At 47.8% G+C, this 20,637-nt stretch overlaps 1 protein-coding gene across 13 annotated transcripts in view; it reads right to left on the bottom strand.

Annotated features, from left to right (window-relative positions):
* Positions 1-20,637, bottom strand: part of LOC143942903 (CD48 antigen-like) — a 176,488-nt gene that overhangs the window by 65,812 nt on the left and 90,039 nt on the right. The gene's annotated exons all lie outside the window — the stretch shown is intronic.

Genomic DNA, 20,637 nt, shown 5'->3' on the forward strand with positions numbered 1-20,637 from the left:
TTCCCACAATGCAAGTCTATGAGGTCAATTCACTAAATGTTATCACATGTGAAAACAGTATCATATGTAGCACTGCCCCCTTTGGGGGTTGCTTAGAATTGCATGTTCTTTTGCGTAGTCTTGACCCAGTGAGCTTTCCAGCCCAACTGACAATCTAGGTTCAGACATGTTGCGTATACCTTTAAATAACACACTGACACAATGCAGCTTGTTTTAGGTCTCCCAGATTTACTTAATCAAGAGAAGAGTCTTAAACAAGGTATTAGTCAGCCAAGTCCTGGATAAACAGCCAAAACTCAGTTGTGATAATCCCCAAATGCAATTAAATGACAGATACGTAATATCTAACGAAAAATTACTTGTATCACCACAGAGTGCACACCGGTGCGTGTTATCGCGAACGGGTGCGCGCGGGTGTGTGCGACTGTTTTTGGCGCCCAGAGGGCTATTTAAGGGAATCTGTCACCAGGGCCGCTGATAGGCCAGTACAACTGGCCCTGTTGTACTGGGCCCGGCCAGCAGGGGGGCCCAGGCAACCTAAACAGAGACCTAATTAATGTTAAAAAAAAAATCCCCCAGCCACCTTGACTGAACACTATCAACTACACCAAACCAACTGAACACTCTCCCCCCCCACCCCTTGCCGTTCTTTTTACATTTTTTTTAGGCCGATAGCTCAATAGGCAGGGGGAGGGACTATTTTCTCTATTTCGGACACGGAAGAATGTCCTCTCTGCGCCCGCTCCTCATGCTGGCTCAAGTTCCGGCCAGCGCGTCCTCTATATTGCCTTCCCTGGCGCGGAGTGATTCCTCCCCTTCTGCTATGTTCTTCACTCGGCCAAAAAAAGCAGAGAGAATCGGAGAAAAAGCAGAGAGACGAGCGCTGGTACCGGAAGAAGCAACAGGATCAAGGAAGAAGTGACTCCTGGGGCACGGCTAACACAGAACACAGGTGTGTGCTTGCTTGGGGGGGGGGGGGGGATTCAAGATCTACTACTACTGCAGCAGCATCTTTACATTATGCCATTGGCAGCATGGGTGGCACTGTCTGCAGGTAGCACATGCGTTATGGGCAATAATGCATGCGGCATGGGTGGCACTGTTACAGCAGAATATGGCATTGGCATCATGGGTGGCACGGTCTCTGCAGGCAGCACATGCATTATGGGCCATAACGCATGTGCTGCCTGCAGAGACCGTGCCCCCCATGCCGCCAATGCCGTAATGTGCTGCAGACAGTGACACCCATGACGCTAATGTCATAACGCATGTGATGCCTGCAGAGACAGTGCCAGCACTGTCAGCTAGTAGCACATGCGTTATGCCATTAGTGTCACGGCTGGCACTGTTTACAGCACGTTACAGCATTGGCGGCACTGTCTGCCGGTAGCACATGCTTTATGGCCCATAACGCATGTGCTGCCTGCAGAGACAGTGCCACCTGTGCCGCCAATGCCGTAAGATGCTACAGACAGTGTCACCCATGCCGCCAATGCCGTAATGTGCTACAGACAGTGCCAGCCATGCCTATCGCTTGTAGACAAACCTGCACGTTGTTTCAAGACGGGGTCTGGGGAGGGGCTGGGATGGGGCGGGGCTGAAGGAGGGACCATGGGCGGGGCCAGGGGTGGAGCTGAAGGGGGCCCCGTCAGGTAGGCTGTACGGGGCCCCATGATTTCTATCAGCGGCCCTGTCTGTCACTGTGCCTCCTTGCTGTCCAGTCTACAGCGTTTCCTGTGACCCTGCTACCTGTTACCAGTTGATTTGATTCCTGTCTACCTGGCTTGTTCCTGACAATGTCTGTTTGCTGCCTGCCTCTGACCCCGGCCTGTCTGACTACTCTTCTGCCTCTTCCTTTGGATTGATCGCTGCCCGCCTGTTACAGACCCGGCCTGTACCTCGACTACCTTTCTGCCTCCGTTTGGTACCTGCGCTGCTCGCTAGTATTGATCCAGCCTGTCTGACTCTGCCTGTGTTCCCGCCTGACCTCACAGCACCTTCCTGCAACCTGCCGATCCAGCCCTCCTGCTGTACTACAAGACCCCCTTCCTGCTGTCAACTCTTTCAGAGTTCCTGCCAAGCTCAGGCACCTCCGTACTTCCACTGTTCTAGTGTTCCTGCCAGGTTCCTGTGCACCACTTCGCAGCCTGCAGATTCTGAGCTCCTGCTGCACTACAGAACTCCTCCCAGCTGTCTGCAGTGTTCCAGTCACCAGTTCCAGCTTGCTGTTCCTGCCTGCCTTTCTCTAGCTACTTCAGAGGTCCAGACCAGTCCCACACCTGCCATCTATCAGGCACTTGTGCCCTCTGAACTCTTGAGTCCCTGTCTCCACTACCAGGGGTTCTCGAGCCAGAGGCTTACAAGAGGCCGCTCCCTGCATTCTAGGCTCCAACACCAGGTACATAACAGTACTGGACAGCCATGTCCGAGCCCACGCAGGGAGCCTCTCCCATGGACGAACTCTGGCCTTACTCAGGCGGTGAAGAGCCTGCAAGAGGGCTTTAGTCAGCTGGAGGAACATGTCCAAGCCCTGTCTGCATCCACACCCTCTGCTTCTGGGACTTCTGTTGCACCTTCAGTGGTGATGATGCCGCCAGAACCCAGGGTTCCCACACCTGAGAGTTTCTCAGGCAACCGGCGTAAATTTAGGACATTCCAAAATGCTTGCAAACTTTTCTTTGTCCTGCAACCAAGGACCTTTTCTCTTGAAGCCACCAAGGTGGGGTTTGTTATTTCGCTGCTGGCAGGTGAACCCCAGTCCTGGGCTCATCGTCTCCTGGAAAAGAAGGATCCCTCCCTTGATACCTTAAGCACCTTTTTTCAGGCCATGTCTTTCCTCTATGAGGATCCGCAGCTAACTGCCACCGCAAAGGCAGCTCTGCACGCCCTGCAGCAAGGCCACAGACCCGTGGAGGACTATGTGTCGGAATTCAGACGTTGGAGTTCCGACACAAACTGGAATAATGCTGCCTTATGGTACCAGTTTCGTATGGGTCTTTCAGAATCCTTAAAAGATGAACTGGCCCAAGTGAGCAACCCTGGGACTTTAGAAGCCCTCATTGACCTCTCCATCCAAATAGACAGACGTCTAAGAGAGCGACGCATGGAACGATCCTCTGGCACTTCTCATCCTGTTTGGATGTTGCCACGCGTGCCTAGTTCTCCCCATTCAACCTCTTCAGTTCCTGCTACGGCCGCCTCCAGAAACCTATGCAGCTGGGCTTGCTTTGACCTTCTTTGACCCCTGAAGAACGCCAATGCCGTCGGGCCCATAACCTTTGCCTGTATTGTGGAGAACTGGGACATTTTGTACGAACTTGCCCTGCAAAGCTTCGTAAGTGCTTTTCCATTTATCCTGCTCTTACTTCCGTTTTGCCGAACAGTATTACTCATCTGGTTGTTCCTATTCTCTTGCAGCTCCCAGGAGGGAATATTCAAACCAACGCTATAATTGATTCAGGGGCTTGCAGCAGCTTCATGGACTTGTCTTTTGCTTCCAAACATCACATACCCATTCGGCCTAGAGCGAAAGGACTTTCAGTGTATTTGGCCAATGACTCTACTCTTAAATCAGGGCCAGTAACTCAGGAGACTTTACCTTTGCTTACCACCATTGCCGGGACTCACCAGGAGTTACTGTGTTTAGATGTCATCAAGTCTCCACTATTTCCCATCATACTAGGCATGCCCTGGCTGAGACCCCATAATCTGCAAATCGATTGGATCTCGGGGAAGATTGAATTCCTCTCACCCTACTGTCATCAATAGGGATGAGCCGAACACCCCCGGTTCGGTTCGCACCAGAACTTTCGAACGGACCCCAAATTCGAACGAACTTTAGAACCCCATTGAAGTCTATGGGACTCGAACGTTCGAAATGAAAAGTGCTAATTTTAACGGCTAATATGCAAGATACTGTCCTAAAAAGGGTTTGGGGACCTGGCTCCTGCCCCAGGGGACATGGGTCAATGCCTAAAATGTTTTTAAAAATGGCCGTTTTGGCGGGAGCACTGATTTTAATGACGATTAAAGTGAAAAAAAAAAGTGAAATATTCCTTTAAATATGGTGCCTGGGGGTGTCTGTAGTATGCCTGTGAAGTGCCACGTGTTTCCCGTGTTTAGAACAGTCCCTGCACAAAATGACATTAAACGGAAATAACACCATTTAAAATTGCTTGCGGTTTTAATGTTATATCTGGTTCCTGCAATATGGTTGAAAATCATTGAGAAAAATGCCATGGGTAGCCCTCCCTGCCCATTACCAGCCCCTTTAGGTCTTGTACGCATATTAAGGGGAACCCCGTACCCATATTAAAAAAAGGAAATGCGTGTGGCCCCCAGGCCCTATATACTCAGAACAGCAGTATACAGGCGGTGCAAACAAGACAGGGACTGTGTAGGTTTGTTGTGTTAAGTTGAATCTGTTTGTAATTTTCAACTGGTACATTTTTAAAGTGTAGCTCCAGTCAAAAAAACTATTTTTAAGCTTTTTGGAAAACATAGGGAAGGGTTATCACCCCTGTATAATTTGTTTTGTCGTCCATCTTTTTTCATCTCACTTGCTGTTGTCTCCTTCCATTTGCAAGTAGGAGATGTTTGTAAATTGGATGTTTGAAAGTAGGGGCCTGCCCTATATGCTCTGCAGAAATGGCGGAACAAGGTGTTGGTTTTGCCACAACATTGTAAGCCCTCAAAGTGACTCTTGGTGGGTGCTGGAGCGCCCTGCTGTGAACGATTATATCAAGAATTGTAATTACATGCCATTGTTGAACAGTGGTAGAAAAATTGACCTTTGGTGGTTGTGGTGCTGGTGCCACAACACTATAAGTCCTCACCGTTACTCTGGGTGGGCACAGGAAGGGGCCCTCCTGTGAAATATTATATCAAGAATTGTAATTACATGTATATGGCAGAGGTTGCAGTGTGGTGGCACCAGCACCAGTGCCTAAGGCCCAATTGTTCTGCCCCTGTTTAACAGGGGCGTTTAATTACAATTTTTGATGCAATGCTTTGCAGCAGGGCTAATTCCTGCAATAAAACTACAGTATATGGCAGAGGTTGCAGTGTGGTGGCACCAGCACCAGTGCCTAAGGCCCAATTGTTCTGCCCCTGTTTAACAGGGGCAGAAAAATTGGGCCTTAGGCACTGGTGCTGGTGCCACCACACTGCAACCTCTGCCATATACTGTAGTTTTATTGCAGGAATTAGCCCTGCTGCAAAGCATTGCATCAAAAATTGTAATTAAACGCCCCTGTTAAACAGGGGCAGAACAATTGGGCCTTAGGCACTGGTGCTGGTGCCACCACACTGCAACCTCTGCCATATACTGTAGTTTTATTGCAGGAATTAGCCCTGCTGCAAAGCATTGCATCAAAAATTGTAATTAAACGCCCCTGTTAAACAGGGGCAGAAAAATTGGGCCTTAGGCACTGGTGCTGGTGCCACCACACTGCAACCTCTGCCATATACTGTAGTTTTATTGCAGGAATTAGCCCTGCTGCAAAGCATTGCATCAAAAATTGTAATTAAACGCCCCTGTTAAAAAGGGGCAGAAAAATTGGGCCTTAGGCACTGGTGCTGGTGCCACCACACTGCAACCTCTGCCATATACTGTAGTTTTATTGCAGGAATTAGCCCTGCTGCAAAGCATTGCATCAAAAATTGTAATTAAACGCCCCTGTTAAACAGGGGCAGAAAAATTGGGCCTTAGGCACTGGTGCTGGTGCCACCACACTGCAACCTCTGCCATATACTGTAGTTTTATTGCAGGAATTAGCCCTGCTGCAAAGCATTGCATCAAAAATTGTAATTAAACGCCCCTGTTAAACAGGGGCAGAACAATTGGGCCTTAGGCACTGGTGCTGGTGCCACCACACTGCAACCTCTGCCATATACTGTAGTTTTATTGCAGGAATTAGCCCTGCTGCAAAGCATTGCATCAAAAATTGTAATTAAACGCCCCTGTTAAACAGGGGCAGAAAAATTGGGCCTTAGGCACTGGTGCTGGTGCCACCACACTGCAACCTCTGCCATATACTGTAGTTTTATTGCAGGAATTAGCCCTGCTGCAAAGCATTGCATCAAAAATTGTAATTAAACGCCCCTGTTAAACAGGGGCAGAACAATTGGGCCTTAGGCACTGGTGCTGGTGCCACCACACTGCAACCTCTGCCATATACTGTAGTTTTATTGCAGGAATTAGCCCTGCTGCAAAGCATTGCATCAAAAATTGTAATTAAACGCCCCTGTTAAACAGGGGCAGAAAAATTGGGCCTTAGGCACTGGTGCTGGTGCCACCACACTGCAACCTCTGCCATATACTGTAGTTTTATTGCAGGAATTAGCCCTGCTGCAAAGCATTGCATCAAAAATTGTACTTAAACGCCCCTGTTAAACAGGGGCAGAAAAATTTGGCCTTAGGCACTGGTGCTGGTGCCACCACACTGCAACCTCTTCCATATACTCTAGTTTTATTGCAGGAATTAGCCCTGCTGCAAAGCATTGCATCAAAAATTGTACTTAAACGCCCCTGTTAAACAGGGGCAGAAAAATTGGGCCTTAGGCACTGGTGCTGGTGCCACCACACTGCAACCTCTGCCATATACTGTAGTTTTATTGCAGGAATTAGCCCTGCTGCAAAGCATTGCATCAAAAATTTTAATTAAACGCCCCTGTTAAACAGGGGGAGAAAAATTGGGCCTTAGGCACTGGTGCTGGTGCCACCACACTGCAACCTCTGCCATATACTGTAGTTTTATTGCAGGAATTAGCCCTGCTGCAAAGCATTGCATCAAAAATTGTAATTAAACGCCCCTGTTAAAAAGGGGCAGAAAAATTGGGCCTTAGGCACTGGTGCTGGTGCCACCACACTGCAACCTCTGCCATATACTGTAGTTTTATTGCAGGAATTAGCCCTGCTGCAAAGCATTGCATCAAAAATTGTAATTAAACGCCCCTGTTAAACAGGGGCAGAAAAATTGGGCCTTAGGCACTGGTGCTGGTGCCACCACACTGCAACCTCTGCCATATACTGTAGTTTTATTGCAGGAATTAGCCCTGCTGCAAAGCATTGCATCAAAAATTGTAATTAAACGCCCCTGTTAAACAGGGGCAGAACAATTGGGCATTAGGCACTTCTGCTGGTGCCACCACACTGCAACCTCTTCCATATACTCTAGTTTTATTGCAGGAATTAGCCCTGCTGCAAAGCATTGCATCAAAAATTGTAATTAAACGCCCCTGTTAAACAGGGGCAGAAAAATTGGGCCTTAGGCACTGGTGCTGGTGCCACCACACTGCAACCTCTGCCATATACTGTAGTTTTATTGCAGGAATTAGCCCTGCTGCAAAGCATTGCATCAAAAATTGTAATTAAACGCCCCTGTTAAAAAGGGGCAGAAAAATTGGGCCTTAGGCACTGGTGCTGGTGCCACCACACTGCAACCTCTGCCATATACTGTAGTTTTATTGCAGGAATTAGCCCTGCTGCAAAGCATTGCATCAAAAATTGTAATTAAACGCCCCTGTTAAAAAGGGGCAGAAAAATTGGGCCTTAGGCACTGGTGCTGGTGCCACCACACTGCAACCTCTGCCATATACTGTAGTTTTATTGCAGGAATTAGCCCTGCTGCAAAGCATTGCATCAAAAATTGTAATTAAACGCCCCTGTTAAACAGGGGCAGAACAATTGGGCCTTAGGCACTGGTGCTGGTGCCACCACACTGCAACCTCTGCCATATACTGTAGTTTTATTGCAGGAATTAGCCCTGCTGCAAAGCATTGCATCAAAAATTGTAATTAAACGCCCCTGTTAAACAGGGGCAGAAAAATTGGGCCTTAGGCACTGGTGCTGGTGCCACCACACTGCAACCTCTGCCATATACTGTAGTTTTATTGCAGGAATTAGCCCTGCTGCAAAGCATTGCATCAAAAATTGTACTTAAACGCCCCTGTTAAACAGGGGCAGAAAAATTGGGCCTTAGGCACTGGTGCTGGTGCCACCACACTGCAACCTCTGCCATATACTGTAGTTTTATTGCAGGAATTAGCCCTGCTGCAAAGCATTGCATCAAAAATTGTAATTAAACGCCCCTGTTAAACAGGGGCAGAAAAATTGGGCCTTAGGCACTGGTGCTGGTGCCACCACACTGCAACCTCTGCCATATACTGTAGTTTTATTGCAGGAATTAGCCCTGCTGCAAAGCATTGCATCAAAAATTTTAATTAAACGCCCCTGTTAAACAGGGGCAGAAAAATTGGGCCTTAGGCACTGGTGCTGGTGCCACCACACTGCAACCTCTGCCATATACTCTAGTTTTATTGCAGGAATTAGCCCTGCTGCAAAGCATTGCATCAAAAATTTTACTTAAACGCCCCTGTTAAACAGGGGCAGAAAAATTGGGCCTTAGGCACTGGTGCTGGTGCCACCACACTGCAACCTCTGCCATATACTCTAGTTTTATTGCAGGAATTAGCCCTGCTGCAAAGCATTGCATCAAAAATTTTACTTAAACGCCCCTGTTAAACAGGGGCAGAAAAATTGGGCTGATGGCATCAACCAGAACCAGAAATGTTCTTCCAACATATCAGCGGAGGAAGAAGAGGATAGATAATCAACATAACAGGACAGTCACTCAGCATCAGCATAGGCAGTCTTGAAGGGATGTGATATTTCCAAAAAAATTATTCTGTTACATCAGCTTCAGGTGCTTGGTAGCTGTGGGTGATCCAAGACTAATTCATCTTGATGAAGGTCAGTCGATCAACTGATTCGGTGGACAGGCGCACCCTGTGATCGGTAACAAAGCCACCAGCAGCACTGAAGGTGCGTTCCGAAAGAACGCTGGATGCAGGACAGGCCAGTAGCTCAATTGCATACTGTGCAAGCTCTGGCCAGTGATCCATCCTCAAGACCCAGTAAGCCAGAGGATTTTCGGTGGGAAAGGTGTCCAAGTCTGACCTTGCCCCTAGGTATTCCTGCACCATGTAAATCAGACGCTGGTGATGGCTGCTGGAACCGATCATACCTTGGGGATGCGGACTAAAAAATTGTCTGAAAGCATTAGTCAGACAGCCACCTTCTCCACCACTCCTTCTGACCGATGCCTCAGCAACACGTTGTCCAGGACCAGAAGTTTGTAACCTCCCAGTCTCTGGGAACGCGTTGCACAGACCTTTCTGCAAGGCCTCCCGGAGATGTCTCATCCTCTGCTCCCTCTGCGATGGCAAGATAAGGTTGGCAACCTTACCCTTGTACCGTGGATCAAGGAGAGTGGCCAGCCAGTAATGGTCCCTCTCCTTAATCCGAAGAATACGAGGATCCTTCCGCAGGCTTTGCAGGATCAGGGAGGCCAAGCAGCGTAGGTTAGCTGAGGCATTCGGTTCGGAGTCCGCTGGGTCACTAAGGACAACATGATCCACAGCTACCTCCTCCCAGCCACGTACAAGTCCACGTATTTCTTGGGACTGTAAATCATCCCTACAAGACTGCTGCTGCTGATGCTGAGTGCCAGCCTCCACCTCCATGCTGACACAATCATCCTCCTCCTCCTCTTCCTCCTCCTCATCCTCTTCCTGTGTGATGGGTGGCACAGCAGGAACACTGTCTGGATAAAGGGGGCCTTGAGAGGCAAGGAAGTCCTCCTCTTCCTGCCTCTGTTCTGCCTCAAGTGCCCTGTCCATTATTCCATGCAGCGTGGACAAGAGGTGGACAAGAGGTACAGTGTCACTGATGCATGCACTGTCACTGCTCACCATCCTTGTGGCCTCCTCAAACGGTGACAGGACAGTGCATGCATCCCTGATCATGCCCCACTGGCGTGGTGAGAAAAAACCAAGCTCCCCTGACCCTGTCCTGGTGCCGTAGTCGCACAGGTACTCATTGATGGCCCTCTGCTGCGTGTGCAGCCGCTGCAGCATGGCCAACGTTGAGTTCCATCTGGTGGGCATGTCACATATAAGGCGGTTCTTGGGCAAGTTCAACTCCTTTTGGAGCTCAGCCAGCCGAGCACAGGCATTAAATGATCGGCGGAAATGCACACAGACTTTCCTGGCCTGCTTCAGGACATCCTGTAAGCCGGGGTACCTGCCCAAGAACCGCTGCACCACCAGGTTAAGGACGTGAGCTACACAGGGCACATGGGTCAGTTGTCCCTGTCAGAGGGCGGAGAGGAGGTTGGTGCCATTGTCACAAACCACCATTCCTGGCTTAAGCTGGCGTGGCGTCAACCACCTCTCGGCCTGCCCCTGCAGAGATGACAAAACATCCGCCCCAGTGTGGCTCCTGTCCCCCAAACAAACCAGCGCAAGCACGGCATGGCATCGTTTTGCCTGCGTACTTGCGTAGCCCCTGGAACGCCTACGAAGCACCGCTGGTTCTGAGGACAGAGCACTGGAAGAGGCCATGGAGGAAGAAGAAGAGGAGGGGGTGGAGGAGAGAGGTGTGTCACAACCAATAGTAGCATTTTGGAGGCGTGGTGGCGGAACAACCTCCAACACTACTGCACCTTGTCCTGCATCCTTCCCAGCTGCCAGAAGAGTGACCCAATGGGCCGTGAAAGACAGGTAACGTCCCTGTCCATGCCTGCTGGACCATGAGTCAGTGGTAATATGCACCTTACCGCTGACCGCCCTGTCCAGCGAGGCAAGGACATTGCCTTCCACATGCCGGTAGAGAGCCGGAATCGCCTTCCGTGAGAAAAAGTGGAGTCTGGGGACCTGCCACTGAGGAACCGCACATTGTACAAACTCACGGAAGGGGGCCGAGTCTACCAACTGAAAAGGCAGCAGTTGAAGTGCTAGCAATTTAGCCAAGCTAGCATTCAACCGCTGGGCATGTGGATGGCTGGGAGTGAACTTCTTTCGCCGGTCCAGCAGCTGGGGCAGGGACATTTGCCTGCTATAATCGGACGTGGGTGTACCGCTAGCAGAGTTCCCGGAAGCACTTGGCTGTGACACACCGAATTCTACACCTTCATTCCTCTCAGAGCAGGTTTCAGAGAGGACTGAAGGTCTAGTGGGGTTGGAGATGCCAGCTGATGAGGAGCAAGGAGAGGTCCGCTTTGTTCTTTGGTGTGGGTCTTTGAGGTACGCTTGCCAACGAGCTGCATGGCAGGTCAACATATGTCTGGTCAAGCATGTGGTGCCCAAGCGGCTGATGTTTTGGCCACGCGAGATACGCTTGAGACATATGTTGCAAATAGCAGCGGTGCGATCTGATGCACTCGTCTCAAAAAAGGCCCACACCAAAGAACTTTTAGAATAACGCGCAGAGGCAGCGCTCTGCACAGGCGGAGCTCTGCGGTGTGATTCAGTCGGTGTGCTGCCCCTAAGCTGGCCCCCGGAGGGCATCCTGCCTCGTTGGACATGTGCCTCCTCCTCCTCCTCCTCTCTCCTTCCAGGCACCCACGTGGAGTCAGTGCCCTCATCATCCCCTCCCTCTTCATCGCTGTAGCAAACCTGGCAGTATGCTGCAGCTTGTGGAACATGACTGCCAGATTGCTGTCCTTCTTGAGCATCCCCTCTCTCTGCGCTCACGCTACTGCCTTCCTCTAGCTGAGTGTCATCATCAGAGCCCACAAAACACTGGGCATCCTCCTGGAGGAGCATGTACCCAACACTGTGCTCAAAGAGTTCAGGAGACTCCTCAGGAGGACGTGGTGGGTCTAGGGAAGGAGTCACTGATGATGACATTGAGAGGAGGGAAGACGATGCGTTGGCAGCTGCTTTGCTAGTACCCTGAGACTGGGTGAGAGAGGATGAGGAGGATGAAGAGGGCTTGGTCACCCACTCTACCAAGTCGTTGGCATGTTGCGGTTCAACATGTCCAGCTGCCGAAAAGAAGGACAAGCGTGTCCCATGGCCACGTGCTGATGACAATGCACCGCGTCCACGACCAGCACTGTTGTCTCTAGACACAGAGCCTGCTTGCCCTCTTTTATCGGCTCGCGCCTGTCTGCCTCTCCTTGCTGGCCTTCCAGACATGGTAATGGCCTGAAGGGAGTTGGGTAAAAAAGCAGTTGGGTAGTGTATATTGTGCTAGAGGCACACAACACCCACTAACTCCTGCAGATGCCTTTATTATAGAACACCAGAGATAAAGGGGTATATACAGATGTATACTGTGCTGTGCTGGAGGCACACACAACTTCCAATAACTCCTGCAGATGGCAAGTGGGCTCAAATAGATAACAGCTATGTAGGTGGATATAGCGGTATGTACTGGGTACAGAGCACGCAGACAGCACGCACTATCTCCTAACACTACTGACTGCAAGCTCTATTATAAAAGATAGATCACTAGCTATATAGGTGAGGTGAATATAGCGGTGTATACTGCGGTCAGGGCATGCAGACAATAACCACTACACAACAGCAAGATCGAAAATCGGCCGACAACGATCGGTGTGTACTGTGTTGAAGGTACACAGAACACCCACTGCTTCAGACCCCAACACACTACACAAGGCCGCCGCGCTGGCGGCCTTATATAGTGTGGGGCGTGCACTACACAGCCTGAGCTATGATTGGCCACAGGCATCCTGCCTGTGGCCAATCATGGCTCTCCTCACTGCTGGCGCTGCGATTGGCCAAGCATGTGGGGTCACAGTGCATGCTTGGCCAATCATGAGCCAGCAATGCACTGCGCCATCGCAGTGCATTGTGGGCCGTGAGCGCCACACGAATTTGGCGCGAACAGACCAAAATGTTCGGACTTCCCCGAACGGACGAACAGCCAATGTTCGAGTCGAACGTACGTTCGACTCGAACACGAAGCTCATCCCTAGTCATCAACATTGTCTACCGGAAGTCACTGATGCCCCTTCTTCTCTACTATGCCTAGAAGTGGAGGCTGAGACCCGTCAAGCTGTACCCGAAGTTTATAATAGCTTCCTGGATGTTTTCAGTAAGAAGGGTGCAAAAACTCTCCCTCCACATAGGCCGTACGATTGCCCAATAGAACTTCTTCCCGGAGCAGAGATCCCTTTTGGAAGAATTTTCCCCTTGTCATAATTGAAATTAGGGACATTGAAGACTTACCTTGATGACAACCTAGAAAAAAGGGTTTATCCGAACCTCCACCTCCCCGGCGGGCGCGGGAATTTTCTTTGTGGAGAAAAAAGATCACTCCTTATGTCCATGCGTAGATTATCGGGCACTTAACAAAATTACAATTAAGAACTGTTATATCCTCTGCCTTTAGTGCCAGAACTGTTCCAAAGACTGGGGTTTGCAGTAGTGTTCTCCAAGCTGGATCTTCGGGTGCCTATAATCTAGTCCGCATTCGGAGTGGAGATGAGTGGAAAACCACCTTCCACACACGGGTTTGGGCACTTTGAATACTTAGTTTTGCCTTTTAGCCTTTGCAATGCCCCTGCCACATTCCAACACTTTGTGAATGACATTTTCAGAGACTATCTTGACCTATTTGTTATTATTTACTTGGATGATATTCTGATTTTTTCCTCCTCCTTAGCTGAACATCGAGAACACATTAGAAAAGTTTTCGCACGACTCCGTCTTCATTGTTTATACGCCAAACCTGAAAAATGTATCTTCAAACAACAGAGCATCCAGTTCCTTGGTCTGATCATTTCAGTGGAAGGCATTAAAATGGAAAACCAAAAATACTCAAGCACAAAAATGGATATTAAGTGCAAATAAATATCAGATTAAACAAAAAGGAAAACAGCTGCAAACACTCCAAATAGGCCATCCACCCAAAAAATAAATAAATAATGATATAAATAGTGTTGCGCTATCTTCAGTAATAAAATCAAATCAATAAAAAAGTACCCAGTGCTTAATTATCACAAATTGATATTAGATCAACCAAATACTACAGTGGTGTGAAAAAGTGTTTGCCCCCTTCCTCATTTCCTGTTCCTTTGCATGTTTGTCACACTTAAGTGTTTCGGATAGTCAAGGACAACACAAGTAAACACAAAATGCAATTTGTAAATGAAGGTGTTTATTATTAAAGGTGAAAAAAAATCCAAACCATCATGGCCCTGTGTGAAAAAGTGATTGCCCCCCTTGTTAAAACATACTATAACTGTGGTTGTCCACACCTGAGTTCAATTTCTCTAGCCACACCCAGGCCTGATTATTGCCACACCTGTTCACAATCAAGGCATCACTTAAATAGGAGCTGCTTGACACAGTAAGGTCCACCAGCAGATCCTTAAAAGCTACACATCATGCCGAGACCCAAAGAAATTCAGGAACAATTGAGAAAGAAAGTAATTGAGATCTATCAGTCTGGAAAGGGTTATAAAGCCATTTCCAAAGCTTTGGGAATCCAGCGAACCACAGTGAGAGCCATTATCCACAAATGGCGAAGACATGGAACAGTGGTGAACCTTCCCAGGAGTGGCCGGCCGCCCAAAATTACCCCAAGAGCACAGCGAAGACTCATCCAAGAGGTCACAAAAGACCCCACAACAACGTCCAAGGAACTGCAGGCCTCACTTGCCTCAGTTAAGGTCAGCGTTCATGCCTCCACCATCAGGAAAAGACTGGGCAAAAATGGCCTGCATGGCAGAGTTCCAAGGAGAAAACCACTGCTGAGCAAAAAGAACATCAAAGCTCGTCTCAATTTCTCCACAACACATCTTGATGATCCCCAAGACTTTTGGGACAACATTCTGTGGACCGATGAGACAAAAGTGGAACTCTTTGGAAGGTGTGTGTCCAAGTATATCTGGCGTAGAAGGAACACTGCATTTCATAAAAAGAACATTATACCAACAGTAAAATATGGTGGTGGTAGTGTGATGGTCTGGGGCTGTTTTGCTGCTTCAGGACCGGGAAGACTTGCCGTGATAAAAGGAACTATGAATTCTGCTGTCTACCAAGAGATCCTGAAGGAGAATGTCCGACCATCTGTTCGTGTACTCAAGCTGAAACGAACTTGGGTTCTGCAGCAGGACAATGATCCTAAACACACCAGCAAGTCCACCACCGAATGGCTGAAGAAAAACAAAATGAAGACTTTGGAGTGGCCTAGCCAAAGTCCTGACCTGAATCCTATTGAGATGTTGTGGTATGACCTTAAAAAGGCCGTTCATGCTCGAAAACCCTCTAATGTAACTGAATTAGGACAATTCTGCAAAGATGAGTGGGCCAAAATTCCTCCAGGACGCTGTAAAAGCCTCATTGCACGTTATCGCAAACGCTTGGTTGCAGTTGTTGCTGCTAAGGGTGGCCCAACCAGTTATTAGGTTTAGGGGCAATCACTTTTTCACACAGGGCCATGATGGTTTTGATTTTTTTTCACCTTTAATAATAAACACCTTCATTTACAAATTGCATTTTGTGTTTACTTGTGTTGTCCTTGACTATTGTTTAAATTGGTTTGATGTTCCGAAACACTTAAGTGTGACAAACATGCAAAGGAACAGGAAATGAGGAAGGGGGCAAACACTTTTTCACACCACTGTATATATATCAAATACTAAAATATAAATAAAAATTATAAATAATAAAAATGATAAATTGTGCTTTCAAAATATAACCACTAAAAGTGCCAAGTAAAAGTTCTAAATATAAGGTGAAAGTGCCAATTGCAAGAAAAAACCTTGATAAAATAATAAGGGATAATAAGGAGGAAACACGTCTCCCTGCAATATTCCTCTCTTCTAGTAGATGTGATTATCTAATATCCCAAAAAAAAAAAAAACTAAAATGATATCACGTGTTTAAAAAAAATATATATATATATAAAAATATAACACCTGGCAAACAACGTAGATATATAAATAATATTAACCCAAAATAGATCGGGGCGGTGGGAAAATACCTAGAAAAAAATAAATTTAATAAAATAAAAAACACCAATTAGGTAATTAATCAGATGAAGTAAATAAGATCAGTAAGTTAATGGTGCAAATGCCACAGCCAGTGTGCCAGATAAATAAATGCAGCTAAATTAATCATTGTGCCAAATAAATAATCAATACAACTAAATTCAATTATAGGTACTAGTCATCCAGAAAAAGGTCCCCATTGTTAAAAAGCATAATATGCTTAAGTAAGCATAAGTATTGCATAGAATGTACTTATGGTCGGAGCCCTCCACTCTAAGAGATATGAAAGAACACATAAACACGTCACAAGACTAACAACATAAAATAGACCTTAATTGTGCCCTTGGTCTGCTGTAAGGTAAGCCCTGGTGAGCTGGGCGGTGAGCCCTGGTCTGCTGGGCGATATGCCAAGAGAAGGCTGCATACCTTAAAGCGGGAGTCCACCGGGACTCCGCGTTTTTTTTTTTTTTTTAAAAGCCAGCAGCTACAAATACTGCAGCTGCTGACTTTGAAATAGTGACACTTACCTGTCCAGCGCGCCCGCGATGTCGGCACCCGAAGCCGATCGCTCGCTCGGCTGCCGGGTCCCGCCGCCATCTTGGGTATGGGAATCAGGAAATGGAGCCTTTCGGCTTCATTTCCCGGTTCCCTACTGCGCATGCGCGAGCCGCGCGGCGCAATCCGGACGGTCCCCGCTGCCTCTGGGAGCTGTGTGTTTCCCAGCAGGCAGCGGGGCACTTGCTGAAGGGGGCGGGCGCTTGCGGAACGGGGCGTAACGTACGCCCCATTCCGCAGAGAGCTAGCCCGGAAGTGGGTGCAGTTACCTGGATTATCCAGGTAACTGCACCCCCCTCCCCCCTGAAAGGTGCCGATTGTGGCGCCGGAGGGGGGGGGATTCCGATGAGCGGAGGTCCATTTTAGGGTGGACCTCCGCTTTAAGAAAGGAAATGGATGTTTCTGTAGAGAAAGGTGTTTTTTTTTTTAACAATACATTTTTATTATAAATTTCCACATGAATTACAACAAGGCACATCAACAAATGTATGATCCAACCATAGTGACAAGTACATACAGAAGCAGTATGGGGGTAGCACATTAAACATAAAATAGAAAAAAAAAGAACGTTAAGTTCGGCATTGCGCCTTTCCTGGAGACTAAAGATCTGTCTAAGCAAATGCTGTTCTAGCGTAGACAAAGATAAGCCAAAGCAAATGATTGTAGTACAGACTGAAAGATACGGTTTAATGGAACATTCTGCGAGCTCATCGACAAAACATATACTTAAGGGATGAGTATGGGAAAAACTTCCCAAAGGAGAGGGAAAACAGAAAATAGGGGACGTACGTCCCACCGGCCCGGGCGCCCCTTCCGGGATCTAGCTGCACCCGAGCCAGTCGGCCGCACCCCCCCTCAATTCAGGTTATGAAGTCATTCCCTCTCAGGATACTAGTTGTTTTCAGTTACGCTATACGCTTCTTATACCAGTTTAGCCATGGTTCCCATTCTGTGTAAGCCTGACTATATTTGCCCAAGGAGGAGGCGAACATTAGCTCATAGGAAATATGTAAGTGCGCTGTCTGGAGGACCCCGAGGAGCGAAGGTACTGTCGTCGACCTCCACCCTCTGGCCAGCTCCAGGCGCACACTCAGGAGAATATGGGTTGCAATTTTCCTTAAACTAGGAGGTAATTCTTCAATGCCTAGAGACAGTATAGCTAGACCCGGGCATGGGTGCACAAGGGTATTAGAGATCATGGATACTACGTTAAATACATAATTCCACAGAGGTTGGATTACCGGGCACTCCCAGAAAATATGGAAGAGTGTGCCTCTGTGACCGCAGTTTCTCCAGCATAGCGGAGAGGCTTGAGGGTATAGCAGGCTATTCTAGAGGGAGTTAAGTACCACCGCAGCAGCAACTTCTGGTAAAGTTCCCACATGTTGGCACTTCTAGTGGTCTTATAAGTAGAGGAGATGGCAATACGCCATTGTTCAACGGTATAGGATTCGGACAAGTCCAACTCCCACGACCGCATGGAGGGGGTTTTAAGAAGAGTCGTTTTCTGCTGTAGAAGGCTATACATTAATGAGATTCCTCTAATAGATGTGGTAGGGTTTGTGAAGTAAAGGTGAGCCCTCCATGGTACAACGATGTTCGGGTTAGGGAGAGTCGAGAGTAGGTGGGAGATTTGATTATAGGTGAAGATGTCGCCCGGTTGCAATCCGAACTCCATTTGCAATGATCTAAAGGTTTTTGTGGCCGGTCCTATTTGCAAAGCACTAACTGCAGTGACACCTTTGGCTAGCCAGTGTTTGACATTTAGGTTTGGGATCAGGAGTTGAAGACAAGAAAGGGGTAGTGGGATGGATTTGGAAGGAGCGTCAGCCAGGGGAGTGTGAACTAGGATTCTCCAAGCCTCTATGGCTGCCACCATAGGGGGAGAAATATCAGGGGGCAGAGTGGACATAAATCTAGCTGCCAAGAGTAGATCAAGTGGATTTTTATAAGGACATAGGTAGTTTTCCAATTCAATCCATCTAGCCTTGACCCCGCTCTGGAACCACTGTCTGATTTGTGCCAAGCACGCCGCCAGGTAGTAATCTTTTAGCGCAATATGTCCTATTCCTCCTGCCAATCTAGACTTAATAAGTTTATGAAATACACACCTGGCTTTTTTCCCCTGCCACAGAAAATTATTCAGCATAGCTTGAGCTTTAGTAAAGTATGTGTTAGGGGTTGGAATAGGGAGAGTGCGAAATAGGTATATGAATTGGGGAAGCATGGTCATTTTAAGTGCCGCCAGACGGCCAGACCACTTTAGATAAAGAATGCAGTTTGTGTTCCAATTGTTGAAAAAATGTTGCGTAGTTTGTCTCAACTAACTGTGCCGTCCTAGCCGTTAATGTAATACCTAGATATTGTATCCCATTGACGTTCCAAGAATAAGGGTAAGTGTTTTCCAGGCGGGCCTGGACGACAGGGTCAATACCTAGACCCTACTTTATAAAAAAGATATTCGGTTGAATAAAGTCAAAGCATCAGAAATTGCAGCCAGAGAAGACTCCACCTCAGTCACAATCAGAATTATGTCGTCAGCAAATAAACTAATAACATGACTGTCCGAGCCGACTGGAAAACCCCTGATTGTAGGGTGGTTTCTAATATATATAGCTAGTGGTTCCATTAAGAGGTTGAATATAATGGGGGATAATGGGCACCCCTGTCTCGTACCATTAGAGATCGTGAAAGCGGTGGACAGGACTCCGGATGCGCTCACCCTGGCCGAGGGGTTTGAGTACAGAGCTAGAATAGCCGAGAGTATATTACCGGTAAAACCAAATGCTTCCAAGACCCTCCTCATATAGAGCCAGTGTATGCGATTGAAGGCCTTCTCTGCATCCAGAGTCAGAAGCAAAGAAGGCCTTCGTTGTTTCTCGGCCATGTGAATGATATTAATCATCCTGCGGGTGGCATCCGACGTCTGTCTGCCCAGGGTAAACCCCGTTTGGTCTGGGTGAACAAGGTCAGGAAGTAGTGTGACTAGACGCTGAGCAATCAACTTGGCGTATAACTTAACGTCAGCATTTAGGAGTGATATCGGCCTAAAATTAGAGGGGGTATCGGGAGTCTTCCCTGGCTTGGGTATAGTAACAATTATTGGTGATAACATTTCAGAAGGGAAAGAGGCAGAGGCGGCCGCATCATTAAAATCGTTTACTAGATAAGGGATCAGTACCGGGGCAAACTCTTTATAATATTCCCCCCCAAAGCCATCTGGGCCTGGGGATTTATTCAAAGGCAAGGAGGCAATGGCTTTATGGACATCAGTATCAGTAAATGGTTCATTTAGGGATTGTAGTTGGCTGGTTAGCTGGGGATGGAGATGGAGGACAGGAAGTCATCAATCGCACCTAATTGTGGTTGGGGCATCAAGGGATCTGTTTTAAGGTTATATAAAGATTCATAGTAAGAGCTAAATGCATCAGCTATTTGTTGGGGGTGATATACTTTTTGTTTAGTCACGGGATGGGTCATGTGAGGAATCTTAGATTTGTGCCAATCACCTCTCAGGTTACGTGCAAGGAGTTTGCCTGCTTTGCTGCCATGTACATAGTAATTCATCTTAACTTTTTTGGAAGTTAGTTCAAAATCTTCCAGAAGCAAGAGTCTAAGGTCATGTCTGAGTTGGGTCAGTTTATTAGATAAGGGCAGAGTGGTATGGGTCTTGTTTTGTGTCTCAATGTCAGCAATTGCTGTAGTTAGCTCGTTAAGGCGCCGCAGCCTCTGCCTCCTTGCCCTCGCTCCCAGCTGTATCAGAATTCCCCGCATATACGCCTTATGGGCATTCCATAACATACAATTGTCACCCACAGTACCATCATTATTTTCAAATAATTCCCGAAGGCGGGTGTCTACAGTGGCTCTAGAGTCCTTCTGTTGAAGAAGATAGGTATTGAGTTTCCACAGTGGGCTCTTCTGCGCCGCTGTTGGGTCGGCAATGGACAGCACCACTGGGGCATGATCCGCCCAAGAAATGGTGCCAATGTTGACATCCTTCGACAACAATAATACCCTGTGGTCAACCAAAAACAGGTCTATACGTGTGTAGACTCGATGGGGTGAAGAGAAAAAAGTAAAATCCCGTTCAGTCGCATAGAAACAACGCCAGGCGTCATATAGGTTGTTGCTGTGAATAGAGGGAAGTAGTGTAGCCGCCTTCCGATGGGAAGTCGAGGTGGAGTCACACGCCGGGTCTGGAGTAGCGTTAAAGTCACCGCAAATCACTAATAAGCCCTTTTGGATCTTCCGGATTTTCCTAGTAAGCTTGTTG

The sequence above is a fragment of the Lithobates pipiens genome, unplaced genomic scaffold (assembly GCF_037356315.1).
Source record: "Lithobates pipiens isolate NorthernLeopardFrog02 unplaced genomic scaffold, aLitPip1_a1.2 Scaffold_30, whole genome shotgun sequence".
Taxonomy (NCBI): Eukaryota; Metazoa; Chordata; class Amphibia; order Anura; family Ranidae; genus Lithobates; species Lithobates pipiens.